At 39.7% G+C, this 13,952-nt stretch overlaps 1 protein-coding gene across 6 annotated transcripts in view; it reads right to left on the minus strand.

Annotated features, from left to right (window-relative positions):
* NCALD (neurocalcin delta) overlaps positions 1-13,952 on the minus strand; it is a 432,659-nt gene that overhangs the window by 168,984 nt on the left and 249,723 nt on the right. For 4 of the 6 annotated variants that reach the window (XM_060127588.1, XM_060127587.1, XM_060127586.1 and 1 more), the window contains one exon: positions 3,911-3,998. The exons of the other annotated variants lie outside the window; for them this stretch is intronic. The gene's annotated coding sequence lies outside the window, so the exon portion shown is untranslated. The remainder of the gene's footprint in view (positions 1-3,910; positions 3,999-13,952) is intronic. 6 annotated transcript variants of the gene reach the window in all.

Consider the following 13,952-nt stretch of genomic DNA (forward strand, 5'->3'; position numbering starts at 1 on the left):
GTGAACCTTTTATAGAGATGGTAAATGTGCAAAATCTATAAAGTATTTTAAGTATATAATAAGATGTTTTAAGCTCTTTTTATAAAAAGAAATAGCAAGACTCTGGAATACTCTCCCTCTGAGATCCTTTTCCATCAGTGTTAGCCTCAGTTATTTTCATTTTTTCCATCGCTCCCCTCCTCCTGCCCCCACCACTCCAGGAAGAGCTGGTAAGGTGCTGGTGAGCAGCGGCCTCACTAGCTCCTCAGAAACAAGAACAAATGCAAATCTCTTAGCTTCCCTCTCTTATCTTATTCTCTTGGAATTTCTCCAAAGTCTTTGACTGTGAATTGAGTACTGTGAAGAACACCTGTGCTGAGCATGGTCCTAGATCTGCTAAAGGATATAACTCTATTTAACCAAACAGAGGAATAACCATACATAGATGCAATATGATATACATTTGAAATTATTTTTAAAATTCCATCGAAAGACCACTTAACACCATTTATTCATAAACAAAAATTTACTATAAAACCTATATATTTGCTGCTTGTTCCACTAGAATTTAAGATCCATGTGAACAGGGATTTTTTTCTTGGGTTTACTGGCTGAATGGCTGAATGAATGAATGAATACCGTATCTCCCAAACAGCAGAGTCATTATACAATTGCAAACTCCTTTTATTTTCACAATAATGACAGGAGACGACAGGACTAACTCCATGTTATTAACTACTCATGTTCATTCGTTCATTCATTCATTCTCTACTAAGTCTTTCACGATCTGCCCCTGCCACCTCTCTAGCTTTTCCTGCCCCACCCCGTTCTCCAGCGACACTGGCCTTGGTTCAGTTCCCAGTAAGCTCCAAGCTCCCTTCTACCTCAGGGCCTCTGCCCAGAACATTCTCCTCCCCATTCCCAACCTCTTCAGATTTCTTCAGGGAAGTCTTCCCTGATCACCACTTAGACTAGATGTAGGTAGTGCCTGTATTTTATAGTCTTGGTTTCCCATTTTTCTTTGGTTTTTTTTCCCCCCATCATAGTATTGATCACATTTGTAAAATCTATTTGTGGAATTATTTGATAAACATCTTCCCTACACCCCACACTCAACTGTAGACAGAAACCATCCCTGCCTTGTTCCCCATTAAAATCCCCATCATTTAACACAGTGCCTGTCATACAGCAAGCACTCAATAAGTATTTATTGAATGAGTAAATGAATTAGGTTTCTAGGAACATGATCTATTATTAAATATATGAGTCCATGTTACACTATATCATTCTCCACTAGGGCTCAAGTTAGTAGGTGCTTAATCAATACTTTTTGGTTAATTGGAATCATCAGTTATCTACTACAAACTGCATTCTCCTAAGTCTACATGACACTAAAAGAACTTGTTGCAAAATTGCTGAGAAGTCAACTACTCTCTTTCTCTTCTTTTTTCTACAAACTAACAAAAGAGCAGGTTTTTTCCCATTGAATTTATTAGCTGTTTTGGCGTTGAGAACGAGACTGAGTGAAAAATCGTTGTCAGGGAATCAATTATTTGAATTATTTGTCTCTACTTGAAAACATCTGGAAGGATACTTTAATTATCCTTTAGATATATGGTGTCTTGTGTTCTCAGCCTCTGAGATAATCTCTCCCAATTACTACTCCTGAACGAAAGGTATGCTATTGACAAAGTAGGTTTTTTTGATAGAGGAGAATTTCTGAGACATTGAAATTAAAGAGTAGTAAGCTCCTAGGCTAAGAGGATTAAAATAGCATTTTTTTAAAAGAACAAGGAAAGAGGTCTTTAGTGCAGAAAACCGTAGCAAAAATATAATTCCATGTAATATCATGTAACTGAGAAGCTAGTCACATAGGAAGCGTTGGGGGAAGAGTATGGATCTCTTGGGGATCCAGACAAAATAATTCTAGCCTAAGGGAGCTAAAGAGAGATACCCAGACAACAGGAAATCAGAAATGACTGTAAACCTAGAGTCTATTCATATACTTTACTTTAAAATAGCTTCTTTACATATATCTTTCCTATCTATTGTCAGGAACTCTGTCACTAGGTAATTTTTACAAGAGTGTCTGGAATTCTTGAGCAAAATTCCAAAAGCCCAGGAAATTGGGGCAGTGTTTGCTAACTTAGGCCATTCCTTTGGAAAGCCCCAGTTAGACAGTTTAGCCTCTGTTTAAGGGGTCGTCCTCGTCTCTGCCTTGCCCATTCCTCTCTCGAGGCAACAGTAGTTGAGCAGAAAGTGGCTCCTTCACTGCCTCAAGAGCTGTTTGGTCAATTTCTTATTCAAATCGTCCTCCTTTGGGTCTGGCAGATGCCTCAAATTTGCAGCACAAACTCCTGTAGCCTCCCCTTGCTCTGCATAAAGCAGAGATGAAGTACAGTATATTTGGGACTCACTCAAGAAGGGAATCTGCAGTGAGGAATCACCTGTCCCTGAGATCACAGATACAGAAGAGAAACTTGGATGCTTGAGGAGGGGCAGAAACAACCAGCCAACAGCAGATATAATGATTCTCTACACCTCACGTCAAGGGGAAGGGTTCTTATGTTGGATCATAGTCATGCTTTACTGTCTTTGGGGATAAGAATGCACATTTTTCTATTATCCTTTAGTTCGATATCAGAAAGATCCAAGGAACTAATGCAATGGCTACTATCATGTTTAGGGTTGAGATCCATAAGTACTTCAAAATATCTCAAGCTGCCTGATCACTGCCAACTTAAATGCACAATTCTTTCTTGGGCTCCAGGAGAAATGCACTGGGGTTGAGGCTTAGTTATCAATGTCATGAGGAAAAAAAAAAAAAGATTTTGGTTAGCTTGACTTCAAATATTTTATTACTCTCCTCTAGATCTCATTAAAAGAACTGGCCTATCCAATTTGGAATAAAGGCTTTTCACTTTCACTTTCACAATACATCCAGATGAGCCATGTTGCTCACCTAATAATTAAACCATAGAGACTTAATGGGGATGAAGGAAATGGGATGAAAAAGAGCTAAGTACATTTAAGTTTCATTTTATATTCACTTATCTCCCTTCCCTGCAATATCAGCAAAATACAAACTAAAGCTTTGTTCTGGCCCACATTTACTTTAATATTTTTGCCATTTTTTCCTCATATAAAACTATTTGGCCAAGTAAATATTCAGGCCTTATTTACAAACAGTCACAAAAAGTATTACCAGGGCTTAAGCGATATTATCTTGCCTACAAATCTTGGCTGACTCTCATCTAGGGCCATTAGCATATTTTGAAAAATTTCCAAGAAATTCATAAATCAGCAGATTTCCCTTCCTGAAAAGCCAATTTCCTAAACATTCAATGAGATGGCTTTTGAGACCCACAGCAACAAAGTAGGAAAGTAATAATGTTCCTATCTTAACAGTAAATTCACTACTGCGGGTGCTGCTGCCCTCATTAGAATTTCAAAAGAATCTTTTCTGAATTAGAAAACATTCCATCTACTTGCTGCACAATATCCTCTTCAATTTTCCATACCAAATGAGTAGATTTGGAAAGTAAGGAGGGGCACATAGTTATTGCCTTTTTTCCAGGAGGCAAGTCAGGTTTTTACTTCTTTATAACTTCTCCTACATTTTTTTAAGTAAATTTCCTTAGCCTTCTATTTAATCAGAGGCACCACAGAAGAGAAAAGAATTTTTACAAAAGTAGAATGGTGGCATAGTTTTCTTTTTGGTAACATACAAATTCATCTACAGTTAAAAATGGAAATGTATACTTCACAACAAAGTTTTCATGGCAGATATAAATTACCATTTTCTATTTAACAAATACCAAAAACATATAAACACACAACAACTTAACTAGGATGCAACATCTTTGCATTCTGAATCATAATTTACACAATTTAAAACCCAGGCATTTGAGAGGTTAAAAAAGTAACTCACGATACGCAGTCACGCAGCGCCTCGGATCTCAGAGCCTTCTGCAGTTATCACGACAGATTTTATCACCCGCAGTTCTCTGGCCCTGCGACTGAAATCACTCATAATTAATGAATAACTTACTTGAATACTTGACAGCTCAGTAAGCGGTTTATGTAAGGCCGTTACTTTTATTTCTTCTGTAGTTGCCTTTGCAAACAGGAAACAGGAAACACACCTACAAGAACACTGACATATCTCAGCCTAATTGGTCTTTGCCTCAAAGTACTCAGGGGTAAATCTTGTACTGCAGGGGTGATAAATACAGTCCCTAAAAGAGCAACACTCAGGTCCTGGCATGTCAAAGTTTAAAATCCTTTAGACAGATGCCATGCAGGAAATGTATTACAAGCTTTCTTAGTAATATTCAGGCCTTATGGCCTTAATCCTGGAAGGACTATAAATTTCAGAATATATATTTATATATATATATTATACTTATAAATATGTATATACATATGTGTGTATATATAAACATAAACACATAATATGCTAAGTAATATATTATATAAAATATATACATTATTTAAAATAATAAACATTAAAATAATATATATAATTTTTTCCTGGAATAGATGTGGAAACTATCATTCAGGAATCTTTTGGCTACAAATAACAGAAAACCCAACTCAAACTCACTTAAACAAATAAATAACAAGACATGGAAATATTTTGGTTCATTGAGCTGGGGAAGAAAAACCTGGATGTAGGGTTGGTTTCTGGAAAACAGGGGTTCACTATGTATATCATTTGACTCTCTGCAATTCTCTTAGCATGGCATTCTCTGTAGATTGACTTCATCTTGTGGCTGCCTTTCCTCATGGTGCAAAAATATAGCTTCAGCAGTTTAAGACCACACATCCATCTCCCAAGAGTGTAGTGTTAGCATGCTGCCAGTCTCAAGCTCTGAAGTCATTCTGACTGCCCATCACTGAATGTCACGATACTTTGCTGAATGACTTTAATCTAGCCTTATCCTTAGAGGAGAGGGTAAGGAAGGACACTCCAAAGAAAAATCACATGGAAAGGCATTCAGATTACTAAGAGGAAGAGAAAAGGAGGAAAGGAGTATTGGAGGAAATCAACAAATGTCCACTACAACAATGTTCGGCAATAATCTGAATCTGAAGACTGGTGTTTGAGGATGTGTATCTATGAAAACACTGGATCTTGGTCTATCCAAAGATGTCCGAAAGAGAATGAGCTGAGGTTTAAGAGATATTGATTACCCAAGTCTTTGCATTTAGTAAGACTTTCTATTAATAGTAGTAATAGTAGGTTTGCTCTCTGAGAAAATAGTTCAGAATGTTTCCACTTTGTTTATGAAACATTTTATAATGTATGAAATGCTCTTGCATGTGATCTTCCATTTTGTTATCCAAACAACCCTGCTAGGGGGATAGGCAATCCTGGCAGGAGCTTAGAGAGCGGGGCAGACACTGCTGGTTAACTATCCAACACCCAGTCTACCCTCTGTCCTAACTGAACCTTGATTTTGCTCAGGGCAGCAATTTGCCCTGTTTAAACTACAGCTAAGGATGGGCAGGTGGAACAGTTTGGGCCTTGGAGATGTAAGCTGGAGGTGCTAGGTAGAGCTCCTGGAAAAGCTCTTTTAAAAGGCTCTGGCATTTGCTTTTTGCTCTTTGCCCTTCCTGTTCCTATGCCTGAAACTGAGCAGAGACTTGCCAACAGAAAGCGCCGCTGGAAGCAGTGCCAGGACAGGAAAATGTGAACTGTAATTGACCAACTGCTGGAGTCTCCCTGGGGACAACTCTGAGAGTTAAACACTCCAGGGGGACACAGTCACTGTGGGGGGGTCCTTACAATACTGTGAGATTTACTTCCCGGAGCTCTACCAGATGTCCACAGTAAATACCAGAGAAAAATCCCCTCAGGCTTCTGGAAGGGGGAGGGGAAAATGAACATTTTTTGATATGCCATAACACTCTGTTCTTGCCCTCAGGGGAAACTAGTTAACCAGAGCCTAACCTGCTAGAATATCCTCAGAGCCTAACTGACCTGGGGAAGGGAAATACTCAGCTCTAGACTCCTCTAGGCTTCCACTGTGGGAGAAGGGAACTGCTCAACTGCAGCCCACTCTAGCCATCCTGTCCCACCTAAGCGAGGAGAAAAAAACTGAGAAATACTTGTGAACTTGGCAGTCCAAAGGCACAGGCTCACCAAAAGACTGAGACCTAATTGTAGGATGCATAGAACGCTTCTTTTCCCTGAAAACTCGCTACCACATTCCTAAAGATCTATTTACAGCAGTTCCTTTTACCTGGTACATCATGTCTGGCTATCAAGAAAAAAATTATAAGGCATACCAAAAGAAAAGAAAAGGCCACACAATTTTTAGAGACAGAGCGTCAGAACCAGCATGGCAGGGAAGTTGGAACTGAAAGATAACAGAGCTCTCACAAAGGTTGGAATAATTTACTGAGCCAAAAGTCAAGGAGGAGCCATACCTAAAGATCAATTCCAGAGGGATTAAGGACTTAGCTGAAAAAGCAAAATGTTAAACCTTGTAGAAGAAAATATAGGATAACATCTTTCTGACCTCCAAATGGGAAGAGTTCTTAAGGCTAAGTCCAAAAGTGCTAATCACAAAAGGAAAGATTGATAAATTTGCCTACTCTACTATTAAGTTCTTCTGTTTATCGCAAGGTACAATAAAGAAAGAAGACATGCCAATATCTGAGACAAGTTTGCAACCTGTGAAATCAGCAAAAGACCAGTATTCAGATTATATAAAGAAATGTTACAAATCAGTAAGAAAAAGACAACACAATAGAAAAATGAGCAACAGATCTGACACCTCCCAGAGAAGAAAAATATGAATGGTGAACAGTTTTCTTTCTTCCTTTCTGATCTGCCTTTAATTTTCTCTTCTTACTTTATTGCATTGTGTAGAACTTCCAGTTCTATGTTGAATAGGAGTTGTGAAAGAGGACATCCTTTGCCTGCTCCTGATCTCATGAGGAAAGGATTTAGTTTTTCACTGTTAAGTACGCCACAACTACTAAGACCACCTGCCACAACTACCGAAGCCCGTGCACCCAGAGCCCATGCTCTGCAACAAGAGAAGCCACCGCAATGAGAAGCCCTCACACCACAATGAAGAGTAGATCCTGCTCGCCACAACTAGAGAAAAGCCCGCACGCAGCAATGAAGACCCAACACAGCCAAAAATAAATAAATAAAATAAATAAATTTATTAAAAAAAGAAAACTAAGTCCTTTGATAATCTAAATCAGGGGTCTGCTACAGGCTAGATAATAAACATTTTCAGCTTTGCAGACCATACAGTCTCTGCTGCAACTACTCAGTTCTGCTGTTGTGTCACCAAGGCAGCCTAGATGACACAAAAACAAATGAGCAGGCCTATGTGCCAATAAAACTTTACCTACAAAAACAGGCAGTCAGTGTGCAAGTCATTGTTTGCCAACCCCCAACCTAAATCAAGCTTCTGGTGAACAACTGGCTTCATATTTTCTTTCCAAACTCTTGTCTTTCATTGTGGTCACTTGATTAGAAAGGATACCAGAATTTCATTTGATATGGTCTTTTCTTTTTTCACAAGGTTATAATTAAACCAAATTCAGGACCCCAAGTGGATGAGGGGAAATCGGAGTGGGTACTGAAAGCTCTCCCTGGGACTTTCCCCCCAAGCCCTGTGGACACCACCCCAGGGTGGGGGCAGGGCAAGGCCAATGGAGTGAGGAGCTCACTCTCTTTGGGCACAAATTTTAACGGGGGGCACCAAAAAACTCAGTAATCAAAGTAAATATATTAATGCAATACTTTAGAAAGTCAACATTGTTTTGAATTGACGTCTTGTTTGTCATAGGTATTTTTGCATTTTGATTTTGAAAAAAAAATATTGCATTAAACGTTATTTTATGGAGTTTTATGGTGCCTTCTTTAATTCTGTGACAAAGCGAGTGCCCTAGTCACCTCCCTCCCCATTCCTTAGAACCAGCCCCATGTCACCCTATGGGTGCGTTATCAGCACCCACTGCCTTTCAGAGGATGATGTACACCTTTTTAATGTTACCTTTGGACTAGATCATTCCTCTGGGCTGCTTTGATACCATTTCGGTTACCGGACCTGCCTCATACACAGACAGATTTGAAGCATGTGGAAACTCTTGTACCTGAATGTCTAGAGTCACTTCTTGAGGGACATGTTAAGGTGAAAAGGAAACTAACATTTTATAAAATACACACTAAGTCCCAAGTGACACTAGGGTAAGGGACTTTCTAACCATCATTGCTCATGACAAGCCAATGAGATTTTGTATACGTTCTTTTGGATGAATGAGGAAATGGAGGCTCAATAAACGAGGATTACAGAAAATATTAAAGCCAGGTGGAAGCTTCCTGCTACAACTCATTACCTATCAAAAAGCTAACACTGTGGACATAGGTAAGGCACCTTTTTGCCTCTCTCCCTAACATTTGCACAGAACCTCTCTCATGCATAAAGAGCGTTCCAGTGCTTCATCTTATTTGAGCTTCATGATAAACCTGGGAAGTAAAAGTCTCATATGTAAGACATGCTAGCATGGACTCATCAATTCTATTATATGGATGAGGACATACTCAGAAAGGTTAAGAAACATAGCCCAACGTCACCAGCTAATGAGTGGCAAAACTGGAATTATAAACCTAGGTCATCTGAGGTCTGGTGAGTTGTGCTTTTCATCATATCCTTCCCACCCTGGAGGAGCACCCCCAGCATAGGTATCTTTGACCCAGTACCACTCATGTTCATATCACAGAGAGTTCCCAAAAGGAATAATATCTGGGACTAGAAATTCTGATAGAAGGAAACTAGCACATAAGGGAAGGATCCTGAAGTATTGAGTGCTATCTACCCTGATAAGGAAGACCTGAGGTAAACAGGGGGTTAAGGGAGTGGAGGGAGTGTTAGGAACCCCTGGAAGGATGGAGGCATGATGAGGCTCAGAAGGACAAGGCCGACCTTGGCCTGCTTCACCCCTTTGCCAAGGGTCATCCTCTTGGTGCCAAGATTCATTGTAATTGTAATTAAAGCAATTGTAATCCATCAATGCAACTTCTGCTCAAACCCCCCAATCTTTCTGAAGATGTGGTACATATATACAATGGAATATTACTCAGCCATTAAAAAGAATAAAATAATGCCATTTGCAGTAACATGGATGGACCCAGAGATTGTCATACTGAGTGAAGTAAGCCAGACAGAGAAAGAGAAATATTGTATGATATCGCTTATATACAGAATCTAAAAAAAAAAAAAGATACAAATGAACTTATTTACAAAACAGAAACAGTCTCACGGCCTTAGAGAACGAAATTATGGTTACTTATGGTTATGGGGAGGTGGCGGGGGGACGGGGGGAAGGCAGGGAGGGATGCTTAGGGAGTTTGGGATTGGCATGTACACACTGCTATATTTAAAACGGATAACCAACAAGACCTACTGTATGGCACAGGGAACTCTGCTCAATATTCTGTAACAACCTAATTGGGAAAAGAATTTGAAAAAGAATAGATACATGTGTGTGTATAACTGAATCACTTTGTCGTACACCTGAAACTAACACAACATTGCTAATCAACTTTTATTTTTACTTTCTATAAAATAAAAAGTTAAAAAAAAAGCAAAAGAGCAATTTCCAGCGTCCATTTGCCACAGGTGCCACCAAGATTTTGTGATCAGAAGGAACACCATCCGAACACAGGGCACAGAGGAGACCACTCAGATGGGGGAGAAGGCTCAGACCAAAGTGAGGACCGGATACAGGAGCTGAGGAGAGGGACAGGGGGCATTAGGATATCACTTCCAGCCCAGAGCCAGGGAGAAAATGGCAGGTGCTCCACTTTGGAAAGAAATCACATTTCATGTTACTCCAAACAACCTCCAGGGAGGCATCAACCCACATGAGAGGTCACACCTGGTATTGTATCTCTGTAATGAGATGTACAACAGGCACTTTCAAGTGTTTAAAGTACTTGAATGTGCAAAGTTTCACAGTTGGTCACATGTTCACAACAGCTATGTGCCTCTTTCATTGGGGGAGCTGCCACGCCATGCTGGGATTCCACAGGGCAGCATGGCTTCCCCATTCATCAAAACAGAGCTGCTGAAAGAATCCTCTGGCAATTTTAACTACACGAAAATAGAAGACACCCCAGGCAGAGTGTGAGAGACCAACCTTGTAAACAGCAGGATGGTAAGGTATAAACAAGAATGGAAAGAAAACATACAGCCTTTAAAAAAAAAAAAGTTGCTTTTGACAAGGACGATAAAATGGGAATAAATTGAGCCTCAAATATCTGGAACAAAAGCCCAGAGAAGTGTTAAATCACAAGCTAGGCGGCTGCAGGAATTTGCAGTGACCCATTCCAATCTGGAAACTCATCCCTTTTAGCATCAAGCTTGATTTTACGGACCCCTCTTTCAGTTTTATATGCTTAGGTTTTTGTTTGTTTGTTTTTCCTTTTTCTTTCATGCACCACAACCAGCATTTTTAAGCAACTTTCCTAAGTCACATCTTTCTTGGTCTCTGACCCCACAAACAATGTTGCTTTGGAGAAAGAACCACAAACCACAATATTTCCATCTTTCATTTGACGGGATCTTGTTCTTGCATGCAGGGAAAATATGTTCTCATACTTGTACTAAGTCTTGTGTTGGTAGAAGATGTAGTGCAGCAAAACTCCAGCATCTCCTGTCCTTTCAATCTTTCTACCAATAATTAAGCACTTGAGCATGTGCTCTAGACAGTGGCCTGGGGATAACAGGGATGAACTGTCAGAACCTGGGTTTGAGGACCACACAGTCCAATGGAGGAAAGAGACTCAGAAGTAAACAGTTATGAAAAGGTGTGAAGCTACCTTTATCCCTTCACTCTACAGTGATAATGTGCATGGGTTACACTCAGACTTTTTCCACTCCCTAGCAGACTGCTTCCAGGCCAAAAATGCCTCTGCAGACCAACCGATCAGGGGATTAGGTACCAGTGGCTAAGCAAGCACAGATATTGGACACTACTCATGTTCTCCTATGAAGGGAGGAGGTCCTTTCTAGGAAGCTATCCTCCATCCTCCTCCACCTCCATCATTGCCTTGCTCTGTATACCTCTTCTCAGCCTCAGACCTCCAAACTGCCTTGCTTGGACTTACAATCCTCCCTAGCTTTAGTTATTATTACTGCGGTCACCCGTGTCATGCATATTTACTATGTGCCAAGAACAGCCCATACATTCACTTGTTGAATTTTCATGGCATCCTTGGCCTTTGTTATTGTGGTGTTATAAATGAAGGAAATGATCCCCAGGAAATTTTAGACACTTGTGCAAGCCTACACAGCTGACAAGTAGAAAAACTGAGATTAGAAGACAGAACTGTGTGATCAGAAAGACTCTTAAACAGTACACTGGTCTGCTCCACAGGCACATGTGGTCCAACTGCCCTGCTAGGTTATTTACACTATAAGGACAGAGATCACCATTTCCGTTCTTTTAACAGTTCCTATGCAGGTACACCTGTAAGCAAGCAGAGTAGGAATCTCCCTGTGTGGTGTTATTTAAGGGAGGCCAGACAAGGATGGGTTAAAAGTATCTTCACTGTTGCTTATCACAGTGTCTGGAATTTCACCATTGGAGATACATTACTTTGGGTCTTGAAGTCTTTCTGGTTTTCACGATTTCTCTATTAGAACAAGATTGTCCTAGTAGTGTCATACTCAGCTGAGACCTCAGTGACATCAGGGCCTCAGAGAATGAGTCACAGGAGAGATGCCTAGAAAGAAGCCTGGGATCTGGGAATAGCAAAGTGCTCCTCAGAGGAGGATGAGAGGTCCCAAAGTCAGGAGTGATCGTTTTGCTTGGCTGACCCCACTTCTGTGGTCCCCAGCACAGGGCGAGCCAAATGGAGCGTGCATAAGTCTCGCTCTGAGGAAACACTGTTTTGATCAGGTGTAAGAGTAGGAGACATTGGGCATGGTGACAGGTAGTCATCAAGTTCTGAGGAGACTGAGCTTTGAGAAGGTGCAAAAGACAAGAGGCAGAATCCTTGCCCTCAAAGTGCTAACAGTCTCTTTGGGGAGAAAAACTATCCCTAGCAAAGAATGGGTAAATAAGACAAGACAGGAATGACCAAGAACAGAATACACGTGTGATAGGAAACTCAGGAAAAGGAGAGCTCAGTGTGGGAGGAGGTGGTGTGGGCATCACTGGGGACACAGGACCCCAAGGACAGTACCAAATAAAGAGATATGATGAATGAGTTGGTGAATGCCTGTCTTATGCCAAAAGAAGACCCAGGTGACAACGAATTGCTACCTCGGTACTCCCAAACAAAGAAATCCAGCTCCGATTTGATCACCATGATGCAAAATGATATTAAGATGGTCTAGAAACAAAATCTGAAGACAGATATAATGTACAGAGATACTACTTAGAATATATACTACTTCAAATTAAACTCAGGTCTTTCGATAAAAAGAGCGAATGGTTGCTCCAATCGTACTATTAAAAAACCCAGAATTTCAGTAATAGGTGAAAATAACAGATTTATATATTAAAGTACATGGTGAATAAATCTGATGAAATCATTAGGCAAGACTAAACCCCTTTAAAACCAGGAGGAAGAGATCTGATGATCACCACAGGCCAACAACATTGGCAAATTCCAAGACATTCCCCTGGATTCAGCTCTGATAAGAATGCTTTATGCTGTGACCTTCCAGCCAAAGACAAATGCTCTTCTTCTGGGATTTCACTTAATACTTCCTTCCTAAGCAGGAAAGGTTACTTCTGTTTAATCTAACTTATCTTGTATTTTTTTTAAAAGTTCCCTTTATTTAATTCCTACAAAGAAAACATCTCCAAGGAAGAAAGGAAGGAAGCAAGCAAGCTTTGACCTTTATTTGCTACATGAGCTATTTTACCAATAGCTACAAGTGATTATGTTTTCACTATTCTGAATAACAACCCTTTGCACCCCTTGGCATAAGAGAACCAATAGCTGCAACCTAAGGCTTACTTGTGAGTGAGCAGAAAAATACAGGCAGAAAAAGACTAGAAAAAGGGTGAAGGGTAAGGGAGGAGGAGCCACAAGAAATCATTTCTCCTTTGAGTTTCTTAACTAAATTATTGCAATACATATTTTCTTTTCATGTCAACTTGGCGGCTAATGAGCCTCATTTCCACAAGTTGCTTGTTTTCTTTAAGGTGGCTGTATATCTGAGACAAACTGCAAAGGTCTCTGGTTCAATCTGCTAATAGGTTTGTATTAAGCTCCATGGAGATGCACAGACAGTGAACACATTATCCAAACCCACAATTCAGACGCAGGGTCTAACAAAGGGTACTTGTGCTTTATTTCCAGATGCAAGCAGCAGCTTGGCAAATGCAGTTCCAATGACTAAATGTTAGGATTTCTGGGACATTTTGGTCTTATAAGGAGCAATCAGGAAAAAAAAAAAGAAAAAATTGTGTTCCTGAAAATCTGGGTGGTGATTACAAAACTGGAGCAAAATGACAATAGCAGAATTCCTGTATTTACTACTTTATAAGAAAAGGATTCAGAACCCATAAAAAGAAATCAGTGAAAATGGATATTTAATACATTTAAAATATACAAATTTATAACCATCATGTAAAATGTATCAATTAAACAGTATCATCCTATTAATAATTATTAGTAGGCAGAGTGTAAAAACGTTAAGTATTAAAAAACTAAACAGTCTCAAAAATGAAAAAAATTAAGTTACAATATGTTAAAAATGAGATATTATTTGGACTTTTATAATGAGAGGGCATAAATGTTGTTGCCACTGAGAACATATTTTTGTGCAAATTTCTTCATGGAAAAGGAAAAAAAAACACCCTAATGGGGAAAACGGTGATGTATTTATGAGCTATCTCCAAATATATTTCTCTGACTCCTTCATCTTCAAATACTCCTCAGAGTTTAAAAATATTCATCCAAGTTCAATATAATGTTGTGTATT

Source organism: Lagenorhynchus albirostris, chromosome 17 (genome assembly GCF_949774975.1).
Source record: "Lagenorhynchus albirostris chromosome 17, mLagAlb1.1, whole genome shotgun sequence".
Lineage (NCBI taxonomy): Eukaryota > Metazoa > Chordata > Mammalia > Artiodactyla > Delphinidae > Lagenorhynchus > Lagenorhynchus albirostris.